This window comes from Sciurus vulgaris (genome assembly GCF_902686455.1).
Source record: "Sciurus vulgaris genome assembly, chromosome: 4".
In the NCBI taxonomy this organism is placed as follows: Eukaryota; Metazoa; Chordata; class Mammalia; order Rodentia; family Sciuridae; genus Sciurus; species Sciurus vulgaris.
The window spans coordinates 135,169,714-135,195,242 of NC_136464.1; positions in this window are offsets into that span (position 1 = coordinate 135,169,714).

Sequence of the window (25,529 nt, forward strand, 5' to 3'; positions counted from 1 at the left end):
CCGATGGATTCTCAGTAGATTTCTACAAGACCTTTACAGAAGAACAAACTACAGTACTCCTTAAAATATTGCATGAAATAGAGAAGGAAGGAACCCTTCCAAACTCATTCTATGACGCTAGTAGTACTCTTATACCAAAACCAGACAAAGACAAATCAAGGAAAGAAAACTTCATACCAATAACCCTGATGAACATAGATGCAAAAATTCTTACCAAAACTATGGCAAGTTGCATACAAAAACATATTTAAAAGATAGCACACCATCATCAAGTGGGGTTCATTCCAAGGATGCAAGATTATTTCCACATCCAGAAATCAATAAATGTAGTTCATCAAATCAATAGGCTTAAATTTAAGAATCATATGACTATTTCGACAGATGCAGAAAAAGCATTTGATAAATTACAGCATAACTTCATGTTCAAAACACTAGAAAGAATAGGGAAAGTAGGAACATACCTCCACATTGTAAAGGTTATCTATGGCTAAGACCCAGGTCAATATCATTCTAAATGAAGAAAAATTGAAAGCATTTCCTCTCAAAACTGGAAGAAGACAGGGATGCCCTCTTTCACTATTCCTGTTCTACATAGTCCTTGGGACTCTAGTCAGAACAATTAGACAGATGAAAAAAATTAAAGGGATATAAGTAGGTAAAGAAGAACTTAAACTATTACTATTTGCTGATGACATGATTCTATATTTAAAGGATTCAAAAAATTCTGAAAACTGCTAAAACTAACAAATGAATTCAGCAAAGTAACAGGATATAAAATCAATACGCATAAATCTAATGCATTTCTATTCATAAGTGATGAATCCTCTGAAAGAGAATCAATCTAACAAAAGAGGTGAAAACTTCAGAACACTAAATAAAGAAATGAAAGAAAAATCTTAGAAGATGGAAAGATCTCTCATGTTCATGGATAGGCAGAATTAATTTTGTCAAAATGGCCATACTGCAAAAAGCGCTATACAGATTCAATGCAATTTCAGTTAAAATCCCAGTGACATACATAGAGAAAACCATCATGAAATTCATTTGGAAGAATATGAGAACCAGAATAGCCAATGCAATCCTTAACAGGAAGAGTGAAGCAAGAGGTATCACAATACCAGAACTTAAACTATACTACAGAGCTATAGTAACAAAAAACACATTACTGGCACCAAAATAGATTAATGGTACAGAATAGAAGAAGCAGAGAGAAACCCACATAAATACAATTATCTCATACTAGACAAAGGTGCCAAGAACATACAATGGAGAAAAGAGAGTTTCTTCAACAATTGGTGATGGGAAAACTGGAAATTTATAAGCAGCAAAATGAAATTAAGCCCCTATCTCTCAACCTGCACAAAACTCAACTCAAAATTGATCAAGGATTTGGAAATTAGACCAAAGACCCTACACCAAAAAGAAGAAAAAGTAGACGGAAATCTTTATCACATTAGTTTATTAGCCTTCCTTGACAAAACTCCCAAAGTGCAAGTAATAAAATGAAGAATCAATAAATGGAATAGATTCAAAGTAAAAAGTTTTTTCTCAGCAAAAGAAATAATCAATAATGTGGAGAGAGAGCCTACATAGTGAGAGAAAATCTTTACCACACACACTTCAAATAGAGCACTAATTTCCAGATTTTATAAAGAACTCTAAAATGTACAACACAAATACAAATAACTCAATCAATAAATGGACTAAGGAACTGAGCTCACACTTCACAGAAGGAAATATACTATTGATCAACAAATATAGGAAAAAATGTTCAACATCTCTAGTAATTAGAGAAATTCAAATCAAAACTACTCTAAGATTTCATCTCACTCCAATTCAAATGGTAATTATCAAGAACACAGGCAACAATAAATTTTAGTGAGGATGTGGGGGAAAAGGTGCACTCATACTTTGCTGATGGGTTTGCAAATTGGGGCAACCACTCTGGAAAGCAGTATGGAGATTCATTAGAAATCTTGGAATGGAACCACCATTGGATCCAGCTATCACACTCCTTGGCCTATACCCGAAGGTTTTAAAATCAGCATATTATAGTGACACAACTCCATCAATGTTTATAGCAACTCAATTCACAGTAGCTGAGTTGTGGAACCAACCTAGATGCCCTTCAATAGATTAATGGATAAAGAAAATGTGATACATAGACACAATGGAATATTACTCAACCATAAAGAAGAATAAAATTATGGCATTTGCAGGTAAATGAATGGAGTTGGAGAATATCATGCTAAGCAAGATAAGCCAATCCCCAAAAAATCAAAGGCCAAATGTTTTCTCTGATAAGTGAATGCTGAAACAGAATGGCAGGGGGTTGAGGGGCAAAGGAAGAATGGAGAAACTTTGGATTAGGTAGAGGTAAATGAGGGGAGGGGAAGGACCAGGGATTGGGAAAGTTGGTGGAATGGGAGGGACATCGTTAACCTATACACTGTATGACTCCATGAATGATTTGACACTATATTGTTTACAACCAGAGAAATGAAAAGTTGTACTCCATTTGTGTACAATGAATTAAAAAGGATTCTATCATGTGTAACTAAATATAACAAATTTTAAAAATTCAACATATTTATACAATGGAATACTATAGAAGAATTGAGATAAAAGAATTAGAATAAAAAATATGAATGAATTTTATAGTTAATGGTGAGCAAAAACAAACAGACATAAAATATATTGTTTGACACCATTTATATAAATATGAATAAAAGTACATGGGACTCATCTATTCTCGTCAGCCTTTGGTGGAATTGCCTTCTGATTGAAGATAATGCATTGAGTGAACATTAATCACAATTGACGTAAGTATACACATACACACACACAGCCTCAGAAAAGGTCAGTAAGTTTTAAAAAGTTTAATAATTTCTTTCATAAGCTGTGATGAATTATCCCCAAAATCAGAATGTAAGTCATGATGGAATAGGACCAAAGCAAAAGTGATATGGAAGAATCTGGTGTCCATTGTAAAAGGAAGAGAAAGGGAAGCTTCAGACCAAAATTTCCATCAAATACACTCAGAATATTACACCATTGTCATTGGAATCCTCTAGAACCACTCCCCCCCACCAGGTCTATTGAAGTATAACAAATAAAAATTGAATTCAAATAATATCTACAACATGATTTTTTGATATGGGTATATGTTGTGAAATGATTACCAATATGTAGCTCACTAATGCATTCATCACTTCACCTAGTTGCCTTTTTTGTGGTAAGAACATTTAAGGTCTCTCTTCATGAACTGCAAGTATTAATACAGTGTTCCTAACAATAGATTTTAAGGAATGTTGACTGAATTACAGTCCTTGAGCTGTCCAGAGACAGGGGATGCTTTCTTGGAAACTGGTGCAAAGGTATAGATAAGCTGACCTTTTTTCTATGGTGACACCCTGCTCAAAAGACAGTTCCCTGTTAGCCAGGGATTTATTAATTCTTGGCCTTGTGGGGGATGGGTGTAGAATTATGACCCACACTAGTAGTTATAATGTTATAATGTGTGTCTTGGGGAATTGGTATTTAATCATAATTCTTTTTTTTTTTTCTTTTCAGATTCACACCATATTTTGATACCTCCTGCATCACTCTTCCTGCCCAGAATTGCTTTGGCTATTCTGGTCTTTTGTTCTTTCAGATGAATTTTATGATTAATTTCTCTATTTCTATGAGAAATGTCATTGGGATTTTAATTGGAATCGCGTTAAATCTGTATAGCACCTTTGGAAGTATGACCATTTTGATAATATTAATTCTGCCTATCCAAGAACATGGAAGATCTTTCCATCTTCTAAGGTCTTCTTCAATTTCTTTAATGTTCTGTAGTTTCCATTGCAGAGATTTTTCACCTCTTTTCCCAAGAATTTTATTTTTCTGAAGCTATTGTGAATGGAGTTGGTTTCCTCATTTCCCTTTCAGATGCTTCATTGCTTATGAATAAAAATGCTTTAGATTTATGTGTGTTGATTTTATATCCTGCAATTTTGCAAAATTCATTTATGAGGTCGATAATTTTTCTGGTGGAGTTTTTTGGATCCTTTAAATATGGAATCATGTCATCAGCATAAATTGACAGCTTGAGTTCTTCTTTTCCTATTCGTATCCCTTTAATTTCCTTGGTCTGTCTAATTGCTCTGACTAGTACTTCAAGGACAATGTTGAATAGAAGTGGTGAAAAAGGGCATCCCTGTCTTGTTTTAAAGGGAATGCTTTCAGTTTTCCTCCATTAAGAATGATGTTGGCCACAGGTTTAGCATAAAAAGTTTTTACAATGTTGAGGTATGTTCCTACTATCCCTAGTTTTTCTAGTATTTTGAGCACGAAGGGCTGTTATATTTTGTCGAATGCTTTCTCTGCATCAATTGAAATAATCATATGATTGTTAACCTTAAGCCTATTGATGTGATGAATTACATATATCTATTTCCAGAACTAACCTTGCATCCCTGGAATGAACCCCAGTTGAACGTGGTGCACAATCTTCTTAATGTTTTTCCACGTGATTTGCAAGAATTTTGTTAAGGATTTTTGCATCTATATTCATCAGAGATATCTGTCTATAATTTTCTTACCTTGATGTAAGATGTGTCTTCTTCTGATTTTGTTATAAGGGTTATACTAGCTTCATAGAATGAATTTAAAAGGGTTCTTTCCTTTTCTATTTCCTGGAATACTTTGAGAAGTATTGGAATGAGTTCTACTTTGAAAGTCTTGTAGAACTCAGTTGAGAATCCATGTGGTCCTGGGAATTTTTTGTTGGTAGGCTTTTGATGGCTTATTCTATTTCATTGCTTGAAATAGATCTGTTTAAATTGTGTACGTCCTCTTGGTTCAGTTTGGGAGGATTATAGATCTGTAGAAATTTGTTGATGTCTTCAATATATTCTATTTTGTCAGAGTATAGATATTCAAAGTAGCTTCTCATTATGTTATGCATTTCAGTGTTGTCTGTCATTATATTTCCTTTTTCATCATGAATTTTAGTGATTTGAGTTTTCTCTCTCCTTCTCTTTGTTAGTGAGGCTAAGGGTTTATCTATTTTGCTTACTTTTTCAAAGAACCAACTTTTTGTTCTGTCAAGCTTTTAAATTCTTTCTTTTGTTTCAATTTCATTGATTTCAGCTCTGATTTTAATTATTTCCTGTCTTCTACTACTTTTGGTGTTGTTCTGTTCTTCTTTTTCCAGGGCTTTGAGATGTAATGTTAGGTCATTTAGTTGTTGACTTTTTATTCTTTTCTTGAATGTGCTCCATGTAATGAATTTTCCTCTTAGTACAGCTTTCTTAGTGTCCCAGAGATTTTGGTATATTGTATCGTCATTCTCAATTACCTCTAAGAATTTTTTTATCTCTTCCCTGATATTTTCTGTTATCCATGCTTCATTCAATAGCATATTATTTAGTCTCCAGGTGCTGGAGTAATTTCTGTTTTTTCATTGATTTCTAATTTCATTCCATTAGGATCTGATAGAACACAAGACAGTATCTCTATTTTTTTTGCATTTACTAATGGTTGCTTTGTGGCATAACATGGTCTATTTTAGAGAAAGACCTATGTGCTGTTCATTGATAGGTGGAATATTCTATACATGTCTGTTAAGTCTAAGTTATTAGTTGTGTTATTGAGTTCTATGATTTCTTCGTTTAGTTTTTGTTTGGAAGATCAATCCAGTGGTGACAGTGGTGTGTTAAAGTCACTCAGAATTTTGTGTTGTGTCCTATTTGATTCCTGGAATTGAGAAGGATTTGTTTGCTGTACATGGATGCACGGTTGTTTGGGGCATAAATATTTACAATTCTTCTGTCTTCCTGATTTATGGTTTCCTATAAACAGTATGAAATTTCCTTCTTTATCCCCTCTGACTAACTTTGGCTTGAAGTCCACTTTATCTGATATAAGAATGGAAACACCCACTTTTTTAGTGAGTCCCTGTGCATAGTAGGTTTTTTCCCATTCTTTCACCTTTAGCGTGTGTATGTCATTTTCTATGAGATGAGTTTCTTGAATGCAGTATATTGTTGGGTCTTTCTTTTTAATCCAACTTGCCAGTCTATGTCTTTTGATTGATGAGTTTAGACAATTATCATTCAGGGTAATTATTGAGATATGATTTGTATTCCCAGTAATTTGGGCTTATTTTTGGCTTTTAACTTGACTTGGTTTCTCCTGTGATTGGTTTCTCCTTTAATGTAGTTCCTCCCTTTGCTGACCTACATTGTTGTTTTTCAATTTCTCCTCATGGAATATTTTGCTGAGAATATTCTGTAGCGTAGGCATTCTATTTGTAAATTCTTTTAATTTTTGTTTATCATGGAAGAATTTTATTTCATCTTCAAACCTGAAGGTTAGTTTTGCTGGGTATAGGATTCTTGGTTGGCATACATTTTCTTTCAGAACTTGAAATATGTTATTCCAGGCCCTTCTTGCTTTCAGGGTCTGGGCTAAAAAATCTGCTGACATCCGTATTTCCCCCTATATGTGATCTGATGCTTTTCTATCTCAGCCTTCAAAATACTCTTTATTTTGTATGTTAGGCATTTTCATTATAATGTGCCTTGGTGTGGATCTGTTGTCATTTTGTGCATTTGGTGTTCTATAAGCCTCCTGTAAACAATTTTCCATTTCATTCTTCAGGTTTGGGAAATTTTCTAATATTATTTCATTGAATAAGTTGTTCAATCCTTTGTTTTGTATCTCTGTGCCTTCCTCAATCCTAATAATTATTAAATTTGGTCTTTTCATGACGTCCCATAGTTCTTGGAGGTTTCATTCATGATTTCTTATCATCTTTGTTTGGTCAACTTTATTTTCAAGATTAAATATTTGTCTTCATTGTCTGAAGTTCTGTCTTCCAGGTGATCTAGTCTGTTGGTGATGCTTTCCTTTGAGTTTTTTTATTTGGTTTATTATTTCTTTCATTTCAAGGATTTCTGTTTGTTTTTGTGTGTTTTTTTTTTTTTTTTTTTGAGAATCTCTATCTCTTTGTTGAAATGATCTTTTGCTTCCTGCAATTGTTCTTTCAACTGTTTATTGGCGTGATCATTTATTGCCTACATTTGCTCTCATCTCATTCTTTGCTTCACAAATAATTTTAATTATGTATATTCTGCACTCCTTTTCTGATATTTCTTATCATGCTGTCACTGATTTCTATTATTATAGAATCTAGGTTTGTTTGGATCATTTGTTTTTTGTTTTTTTCTTTTTTTGCCATGCTGGGGATCGAACCCAGGGCCTTGTGCTTGCGAGGCGAGCACTCTACCAACTGAGTTATCTCCCCAGCCCCATGTTTGGATCATTTTTCGTCCCTTGTTTTTTCATGCTGTTCATGTATCTTCTCCTCCAGCAATGCAGATCTGGGGTATTTCAGTTTCCCCCCTATAGGCTTATAGTCACCTTATAGGCCACTATAATTATAATTCTTGATTAATCTAGAGGAAGTTTGTTTGGTTAATTATTTTACTTCATGCTTGCTGTTTTTTATGTTTTTAAAATTTAAAGATAAATATTAAAAGTAAAAATAAGATGAGAATTCTGGTAGTCTACCATTTCAAAGTACTGCAGACCTCAGATTTTTATTAATTTGGTAGGAATCTAAAAATAAATATTTAGAAATAAGTTTGCTTCTAACAAGAAGATGTATACCTGAAATTCATTTTTACTCAGTTTTCCTGCAGTAAAATTGAATAATGTAATTAACTAAGTAGAGCAGAAATACATATGCTCAAGAAAAACAACTTCTGACAGTTAAATTCTTATAGTTTTGGACAGTAGTGTTATTGAATAATGTTGAAATTAGTACTTGAATGTTTTTAAAGGCACTTATAAACAGAAATAAGTATATATATTATAAATATATATAAATATATAAATATTATGTGAACAAAATATTATATATTTATTTTTATATTATAAATATTTTATGAACAAAAAATATTATATGAACAAAATATTATATGAACAAAATATTATATTATATTTATATTTATATTATAAATATTTTATGAACAAAGAATTACAAAGCATTAATGATTAATGTCCAAAATAATTTTTGTTATTATAATATAGGTAAATTATCAATTATTAACAAATAATTTTAATAGTAAAACTAAAAAATTGTCAACCCTAATTATTTTATATAATAACTGAAAACTAAAACATATTCACATAACTTTTGACCTATATTATTAGACTGAATTTTATAATATTTTTGTTTGGGATGACTAGCATATACAATTTCTCTCATCTTAACTGTGGATAAAATAAAATTCAAAAGGTTTTGTAATTTACCTAAATCAGAAAACAAACAGAACATAGAATTTTACACATGTCTTCTGAAATAGTATCAGTATATTAACACTATCCCCGAGACTATGTCATGGATTTATATCTAGTGAAGAGTATTGTCATTTAGTAAGTAGATTAATTGGAGAATTTTTCCCCTAGATTTATTTCTGCAAATCTTGTAAGCAAAGGCACTGGCAGCTTTTGTTTGAGACTTTTTTAAAAAGATGCTTGCACAGCTGATAGCCCTGGAAGATAAAGTTAATGTCTTCATCTGGAGCAGAGGGCAGATTCAGTTCTTGGAGAGTATAAGATAATATCTCCTTCTTAGGCAGCATGATTACTCAGAGTCTTTTTTAAAGAAATGGGGTTTCATTCAAGTCATGATTTTTTAGCTGTGAATCACAAGCACTACATCTGTAACATGCACCTGGTCATGCATGTATATCATCCCCATAGGACTCCAGAGACAAGAGTAACCAACAGAGGAATGAGAACTTCTTTCTGGTAGGAGTTGTAGCTCAGTGGCAAAGTACTCGCCTAGTATATGTGAGGCCCTGGGTTCAATCCTCAGCACAACATAAGGGATTGTGTTTGCCTGCAACTAAAAAAAAAAAAAAAAAAAGTTCGTATGGCCAGCTGGGCTCTCACCTTCTCCTGAACTTCCTTCCTTCCTTCCTTCCTGACTGTCTTCCTTCTTTCCTTCTAGCCTTCACTGTTAATAAACCAAAGTTCTATAATCTAGCTATTGTGAACTGAGCTACTATAAACATTGATGTGGCTGCATTACTGTACTATACTAATTTTAAGTCCTTTGGGTATAATCCAAGGAGTGGGATAACTGCGTCAAAAGGAGGGTGCATTCCAAGTTTTCTGAGGAATCGCCATACTGCTTTCCAGAGTGGATGCACCAATTTGCAACTCCACCAGCAATGAGAGAAGAATGGCAGAACTTTAGATTAAGTAGATGGAAATGAGAGGTGGGAGGGGGAGGGGGTAGAAAAAATGATGGAATGAGACAGACATCATTACCCCATGTACATGTATGATTACACAAATCGTTATGAATCGACGTCATGTACAACCATAGAAATGTAAAGTTGTACCCCATTCGTGTACAATGAATCAAAATGCAGTCTTTAAAATTTTTTAAAAATCAAAAAAATTTTAAAAATAAACCAAAGTATTGTTAATTGATATTTGCCATCTTATCCTATGAAATAAAGGACAAGAAATATCAAGTGACAGTGTCACTACAAAAAAGAAAGAAATGAATTCTGAGAGAGGAATGCATACATAGTCAGGTGATAACTTCATTTGCAAGTTTTCATTGGCAAAGCCACTAGCAAAAAGCAGAAGAAGTTTACCTTTAGGATTACAACATTACTTCTCAATTTGGTATTTTCAGAATATAGTTAATTCAAGAAAGCATCTGCTAACATTTTTCAAATGTTTTCAAATATTTCAAACATTTTTCAAAATGTCATTTGAAGTAACCATCAGCTTGGGGTTAAACATATTGAAATATTAATGATTTTAATGAAGTAGTTTGCACCCACTTAAAATTATTTATATACTTATTGTAATCATTTGAACTGGATCTTACTTTTAATTTTTCAATACAAAAGGAACCAGAGCACAAATGTGAATTACATACTTCCATGAGTAACCTATATTAATAAATTTTAAATTGTAAACTGCCACTTTGTTTAATTTTCTGAATATTGAAGTTGGAAATGATTAGTATTTCTTTTAAAAAAACAAAAATATGGACAAAATCCTTCATTTTAGTTCTACTCAAATCAATATGTGTTTCGATAACACATGAGAGAAAATTTAAAGGAATGTAAAAAGAAAAAAGTCACAGAAATATGACAGATATTTCCTGCCTAGAAATGCTTGATTATATATTGAAATAACTTCACAAATATTAAATTTTGTAAAATGTTTTCTTTTGCATTGAACATCCAAGTGTTCAGATTTATAACACTTTTTGAAATAACCAATAATCAGTTTAAAAATAAACAGAAATTTTAGAAAACTGTGACAAGAAACAGAAATTTTGTTAAGTCTATGTATAGTTTTATATATTTTATATAAATGCAATTCATAAGTTACAATGTTTTGACTTTATACTGAAAAAGAAATTCTGTTTACAAACATGGCCAATGAAAAAATAAGTGAATTTTATAAAGTTAAGGAAAAGCAAGCTAAGCAAAATACAAATTCTTCTGTATTAATTCAAGACAAAATATTATTACAATACATCAAATATCCATATATTTTTAAAAAAAGAAGATTGGATTGTCAGTAAAGACATATTATTCCTTGTCCATTCGCCTCAGTTCCACATCTAATTCATCAGCAGACTGTCAACTTTTTCACATGTGCACAAATTTATTTTCATTTATTTTTCCTCTCCACTGCAGTCCTATATCAACTTCCATCTCCTCTTAATTAAAGAGCTACAACAGACTCCTACATTTCACCCATGATTCACTATATTTCATACATGACAACACGTAGCAGGTATAATAATTTATAAAGTAAAAATAAAACTATCTCCCTCCTCCTGTGTAAAACTCTTCTGTGACTTCACAAACTATTCAAAATAATTTCAAATATGTTTCTATACAGATTTTTAGTCTTGATATAATCTGGCTCTTGATAATTTCCCAATTTTTATATTGGTCATGCTTTTCTCATTACTCTTTATGAATTTTTTTTTTTTTTTAACTCTCTTAACTTAGAAACTCATTCCTACTCATTTCCAACTTAACTGTCATTCTTCAAAGACATATTTGTCCCTGGTCACCATACCCAAGATTATTTCTCTTATTCTCTGTCAGAAATTCTCCATTTTTCTCAGTAGTAGTCATTATTTGATATGATTAATGTTTTATATGAATCATAATTATATCTTTTCATTATAAAATATGCAATGTAAATAATAAAAACACCATAATAAACACCACATTGATACCTGGAATACTTAACAAAGGGGAAATATTTGCCATAATTGTTTTAGTTACTTTCCTTTTAAAACTGTTTTTTTGTGGGCTGGGGCTGTATCTTAGTGGTAGGTGTGATCCTCAGCACCACATGAAAATAAATAAATTGACAAAAATATTGTGCCCATCTACAACTAAAAAGAATATTTAAAAAAAACTATTTTTGTGCTCCAATCTATATAAAAAAGATTCACATAATTATCATTGTCATTTTTGTTTCCTATGGGAATATTAAAACATACACAGCTTTCAATATTCATTTTCCATTTCTGCTGAGTGAATTACCACAAACTTAGTAGTTTAAAAAGAGAAAAAAACAAAGAGGAATTATGCTTACACAGTTCTCGAGGTTAGACATCTAAAACCAAGAAAGTGACAAAATTGCATTCCTTCTACAGGCTTCAGGGAAGAATCCATTTCTTCCTATTGCTAGCTTCTGGAGGCAGTATACATTCCGTGACTTATGGTCCCATTCTTGGTCCTTTCCTACCTTTTGCTTCCTCCATCCCAAGAAATGTGACTATTCATTGTAATTTCCTGTCTCCCTCTTTTGGAGCCCCTGGTGACTTTATAAGAAGCATCTGGAAAAGCTAGGATGATCCTAACTATTCAATATCTTTAATTTTATCTGCAAAGTCTCTTTTGTCTTATAAGGAAACATCAACATGTTTCAAGTACTCATAATAGTTTAATAATACTTTTGAATATCAAAAATCCCCAGTGTCATTAATTTTTTCAGAATTTTCTTGTAGCCTATACTTACACATTTGCTTTTACAGTAGGGTGAACATAATTATTTTCTTATCAAGTTCTAAAATAAATGCTGTTGGATGAGCAGGGTATACTTTGGTAGGTATGTATGCCACCCACAATTGAGATATACATTTAATTCAAATATTTTCATTTTCTTAAGAACAATTTAAAAATTATCATCTAATTGTTGAATACTATTTTTATTTCAAACCAAAAGTTTTATTTTTTCTTTGGGTAGTATAAATGAGGTCTTTAAATTCAAATCTATTTTCTACTTCAATATTTTTGAAGATAACTTTGTTTAATATAAACTATTTCACTCATCATTGAGTTTTAAGTATATTTTCTTTTTAAAACAACTTAGGCATCTTAAACAATAAAATGAGTAGACCTTATGGGTAAAATACCAAGGAGTTTTGTTAAATGCATCCTGCTGTCCTGCTATCACATGAATGTCACAGAACATTTCTACCATCCTAAATATTCCTTGCTTTCCTTCCATCAGTATCTCTCTCAGAGTCAAATCTGATTCCTTTTTTTCCCCCTAATGCCTACAAACAATTGATTTTCTTATATTGAGTTTACAACTCTTGGTTTGCTAAATTTAGTTTTCGCAGTATGCTTCTAATTTCACTGGATCTTGTATGAACACACCTCCATTGTATGTGAGTAAAATTATCCAGTTTCTTTCTGTATAATCCTTACAATTATTTTTTAAAAAATCATTCACTGTGTAGACCTCAACAAAATAAAAGCGGCAGGAACAGACAACCTATTGTTCCATATCTTAGGGAAAAGCAGTCCTTGTTAAATTTGACGTTAACTCTTGAATTTTCAAATATATACTTTGTAAGACTTGTTAATTTCTCCTTTATCCCTAATTTGCTGAGTACTTTATTCTAAATTGTCATTGAAAGGACGACACTTATCTAGGATGTCATGCACTCACAAAGAGGAAAGACACAACTGCAGAAGTAACCTATAGCTTTAGAATATTTACCTGCTTTTATTCACATTCTGTTTTCCCAAGCATGTCATGTGGTTACACCCAGTCTATGGATTAAAAAGCATTCTCTCTACTGTAGAAAATTTCTCTAGCAGATATCAGGTATATATTTTTTGTTGGCATTTTGGATTAATTATTCAATTTACTACAACATACTACAACCTTCTTCAAAATTCGTAATATGAAAATCGGATCACTTTCACTTACTATACAAAATTTAATGTCTAGGTCATCATCATTCTCCATAGTACTTACTCATAATTCTTTGCAATTTTTAATATCGGCTAATCTTTCAAGATTCCTGGCTTTTCCTCTCCTGATTTGATCTCTCCTTCTTATTTTTCTCTATCATCCTCTACTCCATCCACCTGTAAATTTAATGATGTTGCCATCTTTTATGCCTTAGCTTCTTTTTTTTTTTTTTTTTTTTTTGCAGTGCTGAGGATGGAACCCAGGGCCTTGTGCATGCAAGGCAAGCACTCTACCAACTGCCAACTGAGCTATCTCCCCAGCCCCGCCTTAGTTTCTTTTATCCATGGTCCTATCCAAGATCCTGTTATTAACTAAGGGCGATGAAATCCTATAACTTCAATTTTGGTCATATCACTTCTCATCCACCATCTAACCTTCTTGTTCAAGAAGTCTAGTGTTCCTCTCTATTGAATTATTGTCTCATCCCATCGTTACAGATGTGGAACACCTATAAAAACTTAAAAACTTAAATATAACATGTAATTATATATTTATAATAACAATATTATACTTATAATGATGGTAGTACACTTATATTAATAATACATAACTATATGTAGTTCTGGGTTATGATTTACAACCTACTTTAATGCATCTGTGTTAATTTCACTGAAACATTTGCAGAATTAAAAACTTGCAACTAAATGGATTAAACCTCACAGAGAGATATGCTCCTTTAATGATAAGATTATCATTTTTCCTTTTCTATTGCCTTATTTTACCCTTGCTTAGGACCTAGTCTATGATGCTAAAAATGTGTCCTAAATAATGCAGCGCACAATAAAAAAAAAAAAATGATATGTAAGGCTTCATATGATCATCGTGTCTTCTTTATGTTTGTGATTTCCCTCATCCAACTTATTTGAACCACTCTGCATAGAACATTTCCACTCATTTCTCATATTCATGCTGCTATTTCCATTCATCTGTCTTAGACAACTCCTGAAAACTGAACTATTCCACTGCCCCAGTGTCATTCTGAATACACTGTTTGAGTGATGGGAAATGGGATGGCTGGTTTATGACATCTCCCATTGAGAAAGTCAGTATGCTTCTTCTCATTTTCAGAATTGTAAATGCTAGCAGAGAAGCCAAGGACTGATATTCTGTCCCTAGTTTTAGGCCAGTGCCTCAGGCTGCATATACTCAAGATCACTATTTATGGATGATAACAGTTTGTTATTCACTAGTCAATTTAGTAGCTTTTTCTCCACTATTTTTGTCTTAAAATTTTAATTATAAAGAATTTGTTGGTTTTATGGAGAAACTAGCTAACTAATTAGATATACAACCATATTTATATACTCATATATATAATCATCCTGCATTCTACTCCATTCAAATTATATATATATATATTACACTTATCTAAATAATAATAAAGCATCATAATTATTTATTTCATAGGGGAGATATTAGTCAGCTCAGGTTACTATATCAGGTAGAAAACTAGTTGGCTCAAACAACAGATATTTATTTTCTTATATTTCTTGAGGCTAGAATTCCAATATTTAGATGGCATAGTCCTTTTTTTTTTTTAATTGAGGGCCCTCTTCCTGGCTTACCAATAACTCTCTCTGCATCCTTACATAGGGAAGAGAGAGGTCTCTTTCTTTTCCTATAAAGCTACTCATTACATAATGAAGTTCCCATCCTAATTACCTCTCAAAGTCTCACCTTCTATACCATCACATTGTGGGTTAGGACTTCAGCATATGAATTTAGGGTTACACAAACTTTCAATCCATAGTAAGAACTGCTAAAACAGGTTAGAAAATAGGGACATTTTTTTCCCTAATTTAAATATCTTTATTTTCTTTTAAGCAAGTCACAGAAAAATGGAACCCACCAAGTTTTTCAAGGTTTTCAGTTATAGAAATCATTAACTGAGGTTGGAATACCCTTGATTTTCCTACCCATATGCAACATTTAATTTAATTAGGGTATTTCAAGTTGATATTTAATTAACTTTCAACTAGGGTGCCAGACTTGAATATCATACTCTCAAAAGAGCAAAAACAATTTTGGAATATGAATTGTTTTGAATATTATATTTAATTTCACTGTGTTTACATTGTTTGTGTATTTTCTGTCATTTTGACAACAGTCCTTGTTATTTTGTGTTTGAGTATAATTTTGGTTTGTTTACTCATTCCAGTATACATAGTCTAAGTCTCTCAGGCCCTAAGTGCTTCACTCTCCAGGTACAGAATACTTTTTCAAGAAAATATATGTCCATCGATTCAGAGACACTTAAGAAAACATATTCATGAATTTTAGAGTATGTAAAAACAAAATTAAAGTAAACATTCATAGACTATAAATGTATATGGAATGTACTTATAATTATTAGAAAATAATTATTTTATGTGGTACAATTTAGGTGCATATTAGTTTCAGGGTGAGGGTATCAGAGAAAGAAGACTGTGTATGAAGTAAAGTGTATTTTAAGAACATTTCCTTTCCTCTGTTTTTTAAATATGCCATGCTGACAACTGTTTAAATCAACAAATGTTACTTGTGCACAGTAGTATAATAGTTTTAGGTAAAGATTCTGGTACATTCTACATATTTAAAAATTTTAGTTCCATCAGTTTCTTATGTGTATTCCTTTTAATGTGCAATCATTGGTAAGTTTTTAACAGTATAACACTGCTTTCTCATTTGTAAAATATAGATAAGAGTAAAACAGATTCCCTGGGTTTTATCAACAATTCAATGAGAATAGTGTATAATACCACAGATGGTATACATACTACAGATACTCAGTATGTGTTATTTGTTTTTATTGAACTCTTAATGATTAAGCAGAAGCAAGTAAATAGTCTATCAGAGCTGACCGTGAACCAATGTGATTTATGTGAATAAAAAGTCATGGCCAGGTACTGTGACACATGCCTAAAATTTCAGCAACTTCGAAAACTAAGGCAAGAAGATAGCAAGTTCAAGATTAGCTTGGGAAACATAATAAGAACCTGTCCCAAAAATAACAAATAAAAAAATAATAACACTCACTGTTAGAGTGTTTCTGGGTTTCATCTATAGTCCCCCACAAAAATACATCATTAGTGACTTATTAATGTAATATCAGAAAAACCTTGCTTTATAATAGGAAAAATTTGTATATCAGGGGAATATGGGTTGCATAAGTTAAAAGAGACAGAGGAGTGATACGAAATGACATAAGTTCTTATCTACACAGGAGCTGGGTCATAGTATGACACAATATGACATTGCTGATTCTTCACCTGACTTATGTCCTTCACTTCATTTCTTTGTGTATTTTTTAAAGGAATACTAAAATGCAGTCCAATAATAAAGGTTTGTGCCTATCCAAAAACAATTTTCTCTTTTCTATATGTTATAATTCTGGGTATAGATATTTTATTTCAAGTTGGGTTTGTGCAATGAAGTGACTAAATTTGTGTTTGTTATTAAAGGAAACTTGGTAACCATTCTTAAACCACACACAAAAAAGGTACCATTAATTTCCTCAAAAATGATCAAAATCTTTGTACCCAAAGATCAAATCTAAACAGAACATTTGACTTGACTAAACTTCAGACCATAATATAATTCGTTGATTAGGAAGTAGATTCAGTAATAGATAAGTAGTTATTAAAAATTAAATACTGGGTTGGGAATGTAGCTCAGTTGGTAGAGTATTTGCCTCTCATGCATAAGGCTCTGGGTTCAATCTCCAGCACAACACACACACACACACACACACACACACACACACAAATTATTTAATTTGTACATAAATTTGTATACATACATTTTTGCCATTATATGCAGAGCACACATACTTGTCACCTATTTCAAATTTCTGTAAGTCTGGCAAATTTTAAAAATTTATAAATATAACATATATTTAATATAATTAATATATAATTATATATTAATATATAATTATATAATATATATTTAATATAATTAATATAAATATAATATATATAATATATAATATAATATATATTAATATATAATATATATTATATATATTATATATAATATATAATGTTACTTTTGGGCTTCTATGACATGAGAGCATACATATATTTATGTATATTTTGAATTTAGCTTTTTACAGATTTTACTCTATTGAAGAGACAATTTCTGTATTCACCACAGATTTGGGGTTCTCACCTATTCCTTAAGGGAAAAAATTACCTAGTATTATATTACTAATTCCAAATGAGTACTTAATAATTAGTTGTATTTTAAAGCATATTTATTAATGGCTTTTTGCAAACCAGAATGTCATATTAAAATTGCTAGAACAATTAATGGCATTGAGAATAGTTCCAAAAAGTTTAAAATAGAGAATTTGTTGACTGGGAGGATTAAAATAACTGCACGAGCTCTCAAGACCCTATAATGCTCTTAGATTTTGCACTGTTGTTAACAGAATATTAAAAGAGAAGGAGGCGAGAGCCTAAGGGTGAAAATTTTAAAATCAGTTTTTATCATTTTTGAACTGAATATTAAAGTAGAAATATTTTGTAGGATACTGGACATAGGGAACTTCAACTCATGATAATAATCAGATATGGATGTTTGAATTAGGGGTTCAATTTCATAAACATAATAATTGAAACTTTGAAAATGTGTGGTATTTTTCAGAGCAGTACTATATAATGCAGAAAGTGTAACAATTTTACAATGAGGATTGATGAATGCTGTTATCAAGTGATTAGAATATGGATCATCAAAAGTATAGTCCTCAAGTTTTTCTGGCCATTGGCTGTTGCAGATGAGAGTTTCTCCATGTATTGCCATGTGGTCCTTTATTTATTCTTGCTACACCACCTTATATTGGTGATTTATTACCCTCAAACTTCTCTGCCTTCCATAAATTCATAATCTTTTGAAAGATGGTGTAATCCATTGGAAGACAATTTTTTCAGACCTCTTCAAATCACCTTTGAGTACAATCCCTTCCATTAATACCCCATCCCCATTCATCTTTGGTGAAAATTTCGACAGTTTCAGCACAATTGCCTACAAAGAGGTGTAAGTTTTCTTCCTGCATTAGTGATGATGTTCTCAACACCAGCTTCCCAGTGCATGATCAGTTTATACATTTAAATGTCTTAATTTTCAGACTAATGGTGAAATTCTGACTTCTTCTCCTGTTATGTATGCCCTTGTGTAGCATCTCCTCACACTGAAGAGGTGTGGCATGTATTGCCTAAGGAATTATAATCAGTGTGTGACTTCTAAGGCTAGGTCATGAAAATCATCACAACATGGATCATTTGCTTCCCAGAATCTCACCGCCATGCCATGAAGACACTCAATGAACAACACGAAGCGGTCCACATGGTAAGAAGCAGCCACCTGCCAACAAACATGTGATGGTGCCAACTTGGAAGGAGATTCTTCATCCTTAGTCAAGTCTCCAGATGACTTCAGTAAGCCTCATTAGAGACACTGAGCCACAGCCACCCAGGTAGGCTGCTCTGAAGTACTTGATCTGCACAAACTGTCTAAGATAATAAATGCTAATTGTTGTTTTGAGCTATAATTTTTGGTAATGTGCTACACCACAATAACTAAGGTGACTAAGGCAATTAAATTACCAACGTCTTGTCTTTTTTGTCAAAGTGTTTCAGTATCTATTACATACAGGATGGTGGAACACAGCAGATATACAAGTTCAGGGGCAGTATTTTCCAGATTTCCTAACTCTTTGGGGATATTTCGTGACACTATGACCAATACCCTAACTTTTCTCACTTGCTTGGTGCTTGAATACCACATGGAGTAGAATTTAAATCTTGTCCTGACTTCACCAACAAGCACAGTGGAGAATGGAAGGCACAGATACACAGAGGGGGGAAAAAAAAAAAACACGGAGAATGATCAACAAAATAAATCCCAAAGGTTTTTATTCCAACACATAACTAAATTCCAGGAAGGAGAAGGAGTAGTGAGTCCAGCTCTCAACAAGGGTTTCCTTTGATATCATCAAGACCAAGTCTAACTTAAATCCAAATTTGTTTAATGCCAATGAACTCTAGAAAGAAGATAGGAGTAGGATAATTAATACAAGTTTATAGCTACACACATCTTTCCCTATTGTGATGAGGTCTCCTTCTGAAAGTGTTCAATAGAAAGGGGAAAAAGGGCATATCCTTTGGAAGGAATTGTTGAGTCACAGAAATCAACAATTTCCAAAGAAACTTTAAACATATCTCTATTACTTGAACAGTTGTTCCACAATAACAAGGGCTTGTGGATGCCACCTTGTGAATTAGGAAGCACAATGCTATCAGAATTACTTTGGTAGGTGTTGGTACTAATGACACGTTAACTAACTCAGGCTGACTCCTTACTTCCTGGCGGGTGAGCAAGATCAAAGGTGGTTTCAAAAGTTAATGACAATAAATTGGACCACCATCAGGGATTGGTTAACAACAGTTCCACAAACGTGATCAGCTCGTGCTTGCCATATAGTCCTATGGGACTCTCGCCAGCTGTGAAACCCTCCCCCACCCCTTGCTGACCTTTAAGCTGATTGGTTCCCGCCTAGCCTCCACCCTACATAAAAGCTGTGTGTCTTCCTCAATAAATGAGTTCCTGCTGTGACTGGTCTCCCTGACGAGTCTGATTGTCCTCCGCCAGGAGGGCTGGGTGCAGGTGGTCAGTCTGCCCTACCTTTCCTGGTCTGGCCTTGCTGGGGAGTGTTCCCTTCCCTTGTCGCTGGTCCAAAAGAGCAAGGGGGCTAAAGACCCCAACAGGTAGGAAGAAAAAAAAAACAATGAAATTTGTAATCAAAATAGAAATGTATCACAATATAAACTTCAAAATGACAATTATCTATCTGCTTCATTTACAAATCTTTTAAATACCTAAATCAGCATCTGACATACAATTGATGTTCAATAAATAATTATTAATGGAGAAATAAATGAATGAATGATTAAATGAATGAATTTTCCTAGTGTATCTGGAGGGTAAGAATGGGCTGTTTCACTATCACAAGGACTTTGATTGCAGGGCATGGTGGCTCACGCCTGTAATCCCAGTAGCTCAGGAGACTGAGGCAGAAGTATTGCAAGTTTAAAGCCAGCCTCAGTAATTTAGCAAGGCCCTAAGGTAAGCTAGTGAGACTGTCTCAAAAAAAAAAGGCTGGGGATGTGACTTAGTGGTAAGCTCTGCTGGTTCAAGCCCTGGTTCCCCCCCCCCCCAAAAAAAAAAAAAAAGAGGCCTTTGATAGGATCTTCACAATGCATCTGAAAGAGTGATTTTGAGTCAAGTAAAGAAATATGAGATAATAAATTCAGAGAATAGCTTAGATCAAGTGTCAAATACTACAACCAATACTTAGATCCTTTTAGAGGGAAAATAAATATGAATATAAGCATCCAATTAATTTTTAGGGTGGGTTAATGTTAATTCATCTGCATTACATACAAATGCCTCAAGATTTTCTCTAGGAATTACAAACAAGGGATGTCAAGGTGATATTCCAGTTATACATAATCATATTCATATTAGATTTTTAGGCCTTATATTAAGCAAACATTTTATAAGCAAATAGTGATAGTTATAATGGCTACTTAAAGATTTGTTTGAGCACTTTGTGGGAGGGCATTAAAATATTTGTCACAGACCTACTTAAGTCTATAGTTCTGTTTTTGTTATTGGTTTTGTGGTGCCAGGGATCAAACCCAGGGACTTGATAGGCCATTGCTCTATCACCAAGCTACATGCCACAGCCCTTCTATCTTGCCATTTTTAAGTGCAGCTTCTTGTTGTATCACAAATATATTTAAAATACAAATTGATAAAATAATTAATATAGATGGATGCTTTAGAATTAGTAATATGGGTGACTATAAAATTAAATTTCTGTAATGGTCAATTTCTTAGCACACTTAACATACATAAATTTCAAGAAAAATTTATAAGTGCTCTTTAAGTATAATTTGCATATGTTTCACATCCAATTATATCCTTTGTGATTCAAGTTGGGTATTATTACTATTTTCCCATTTTACAGAAGGAAAACCTAAGGTAAAATTATTTTCTCAATGTCAAAAATTACTAAAAATTAGTATGCACTCTCAGATTTATGACTTCAATATGTATTTTCTCCACCAGGAATTACAGACTCTTGCAAACTTAACTAGAACTTGGTCAAAGTAGCAATGTGTTTTTAAGGTGCTAGGATATTTATATTTAAACAACAAACTATTGTGATTTAAATCTGTTGCATGGTTTCAGATTGTATTGCATCTAGATGATGTCTTACCTTTAAAATATAGGCTTTTATCAAGTAAGGGCTCAAAATTATTTCTTGACTGACAATTATACCTGTATAATCTTTCATTGAAAAATAAGATTATTAAGAAGAATGCATTTTATAAAGTGTTAATAATCTAGTATGACTTCACCATCAGGTAAATGAATGGTTTTGTATATATAACAGTGTTGTAATAAAGGTACACTTGGAGTCCAATGGCATTATAGGATAGGATACTCGGTTCCTGGTTGTTTAACAAAGTTTGTATGTGGATAATATGTAGAAGACAAGAATGGGGGTTCAAGTGACGGAAGGCTACGAATTATGGAAGAAGTGATAACTTGGGCTTGGACAAATGAAAATGGAAGACTATGATGTCTGTGGGAGATAATGAACATTTTGATACTGAGATAGAGTAAAATTGAAGAAAGAGAATGCCCGGAAGTAACTGGATACATACAGTAACATAAGTGCTTGAAATCAAAGAAGTTACTGATGTGTGATTTCATTTTTATTCGGGTAGACGATGAAAAAAATGAATGAATATTGATACCCTTCCAAAGTGATGTCTAACCTCCTATTTATAAGATCTTTCCACTGAGGCATGATTGAGATAACTAAAATATTTCAGTTCCATATGTAAACGAAACTGAAAGGGGAATGAAGGGAAGGTAGGGGTGACAGGAATAGGGAAGACAGTGGAATTAATCTTATATACTTTCCTATATACATATATGAATACACCACAGTGAATCTCCACATCATGTACATCCACAAGACTGGAATCCTACGTAGAATAAGACACACTTCATGTTTGTATAAATATGTCAGAATATACTCTACTAGCCTGTATAACTGAAAAGAATAAATTTAAAAAATAAAATATAAGGACTGGGGATAGAGCTCAGTTGGTAGAGTGAGTGTCTTGCATGCACAAGAGTAGGGTTCAATCCCCAGCACCACACACACAAAAAAAGTAATAAATAAATAAAAAATAAATTTAAAAAGGGGCAGGCCTGTTATGGGTAATTTCCTACTGTCAAACATGTGTGATCTTGAAGTGTTCATTCCTTCTCTGGGCACCTGTGGTAAAGTTTGATGTATTGGCATAAATGGCATGCAAAGGCAAAAGTGCTGCATTAGCCCAAGAAGTCTAAGTCTTTGTCAATCATTTTCATTGTTTGTATCTCGAATAACAAACATTTCTTGACAATAGGATCTTGATAAAATCTTCATGAATAATGAATTACATGGTTAAAGTCATGTAGTAAGCGATCACTAAGAATTTGCTTGATTATTGATAAAAGGTATTTATGATCTTAATACTTAAGAATTCGTCTTGTGTCTCCTTATAGATGCAAAGTAAGTTGCAAAGAATGGCTTGTCAAACATTGCTATTTTCTGACATATTCAGAAGAGAGTATAATTTAGCAATGGCATTTAAAAGATATTTCATATGTGCTTAACCATTGGCAGTAATTAAAAGTCTAAATAATAGAAAAATAGGAACTGGGCCTTTTTTTTAAATTAAAAATAGAGATAAAATTAAGATGGTGAAATTTCTTAATAAAATGCCCAGGTGTTGTGAAAATATTACATTTCTTTCCTTATCAAAATCAAAAGACTTATGTAGAAAGTTTATAGTTTATCAGTGAGAATAGGATAGAGTATTCTATAATAATACAGAGAGAGAGAGAGAGAGAGAGAGAGAGAGAGAGAGAGAGAGAGAGAGAGAGAGAGAGAGAGAGAGAGAGAGAGACCGAGACCCAAAGTTTAGTCGTATAAAAACAATAAGTTATTTGTCAGAAACTTGAAATCTGTTTTGCACTTGGAAAACATCCAAGGAAACAGCTTTCTCAGCAGTGAGTCAGTGATCAAGGCTGATGGAAGTTCCACTGTACAGTAACTAACTGAACTCTAATATACAACCTCCCCAGTTAAAGCAGTCGGGAAAAAAAGGGAAAATATCAAGTATTAATAAATGCTGTCTCAGAAATGACACAACTTCACTGATTTCATTGTCCATAGCCAGTGATATGATAGCATGTTAAGTTTAAATGGCTGAGAAAATGAATAATGGGAATCAAATGGGAAGTATTGTATTAGCCTTCATGTACAGTTGAGATATAGAGATGGATAATGGAAAATCACCTGAATTCATCTCAATTTAAGGTAGGGAATTCCTTAACTTTACTATGTATTTTTTTACTCTTTCTGCATGACAACAGAAATATTGAGAAAATTATGTATCATATTCAAGAAAAATATTTTTATATAATTATAGTCAACATTCTCTCTTTGTGATGAGGTGAAAGAAAGATTACTTGGGTCTAACCCTTGTCATCACAAGCTTTAGTTCCAATTAGTTGTCTGTCGTGGCCAAAATTATCCATAGATGAAATTCAATTCTTTTGTCATAGGCCAAAATTTATACAATGCATACTTCAGTATATATCAAAGGTCCAGGATTTGCCTCAAGATCTCACATGTTAATTCTTAAATATTCACATTAAATATGGTACCTATTTAGTTATATGAGGTTTAACATTTCTAGAGCGAGTAATTTCTTTAACTGAATTTAAACAGATCTTTTGGAATTAACTGTAATAATTGATTATCTGTCCTATTATTTATATCTGCTAACTGTTCTAAAGTTATCAGCTTTATATTTTCTATTCTCATGAATATGAGCTATTAGTCATTATCCAAAGACTGTCCCATAAACTGTTAATAAAATGTTCTTTGGAAGGTACACAACTGCCATAGTCTTGAAATTGATATAATGAAGAGTTGAGCAAATGTTTTAGAAGTCCATTAGTTTTCCAAGACTTAAAATTTATTTTTTTATATTTATTTTAGGTGACAACTAGAAATTAAATATCAATTAAAGAGATCCTATATAATTTTCTTCTGGGAATCAATAATGATTGTCTGTTATTTTCTTTCTTTTTTCATGTGTTAGTTTTTTTGAAAGGACAAAGAAGAAAAAAAATTAGCTCCTTTAGAAATCTGGAAGAAAATTCATCTTTGAGCAATCAAAAGACACAGCAAACAAGATGCATGCATTTAAGGAAAAGTAGCAGAAGAAATCCTCAAGGCTAATATGCCCTGAGTACTATGTGAGTCGTTTAAACCTCCAAGAAATTCAATGGCTGAATGCTTCACTGGCTCTGCCACCCAGTGGGCAGGGCAGAGCACATAATTCAGACTATCACCTGCTGGCTGATAGTGCTGTACCTGCACATGTGTCTATCCTTTCCCACTGATAAGTGATTAACCCCATGTACTAGGCTCATTCAACAGGACTCAAGTGGTTAAACTAATTAAATTGGAGGTGCCCTACATTAACTGCTACATGAGTTCCAGCTGCACTTCTCCTTAAGAGAGGCAAAAATTCCCACCTGACTTCAGGTCCAAAATGATGCCTGCTGAATTTCATACAAATAAAACAAATGTTGCTTATAATTCAATGCGTCCTTTTAAAGTAATTTATGTTAATCATTTAATAATATTGCATATTGAAATGATGGCAAAGCTGTAACGAAAATCAACTATTGGATCAGAACCTCATAAATCTCTTATAAAGAAAGAGTTTAACTGCCAAAGATGGTAACTACTGGATTAGACATTTTATGGTGAACATCCTAGGCATAGGTGTATCCATTTAATTATTCTCCCATTCATTTGTTTATACATTTAACTCATTACATTACCTGAAAGTGATATCTGCATTTGGAAAAGAGAATACATACATTTTTTTAAAAATAGAAAAATATCATAGTATTAAAATCAAAATTTAAAGGAAGAAAATATATGATAAAAATGAGGAAAAATCATGGTACAGTCAAAATATTGATAACTATGTTAAATAAGAGAAAATTTCAGCAGTGGTTACTGATTTGGTTTACCAGTGAGATAAGCAAATATTGTGCAAAGTATTTTATAGATAAAA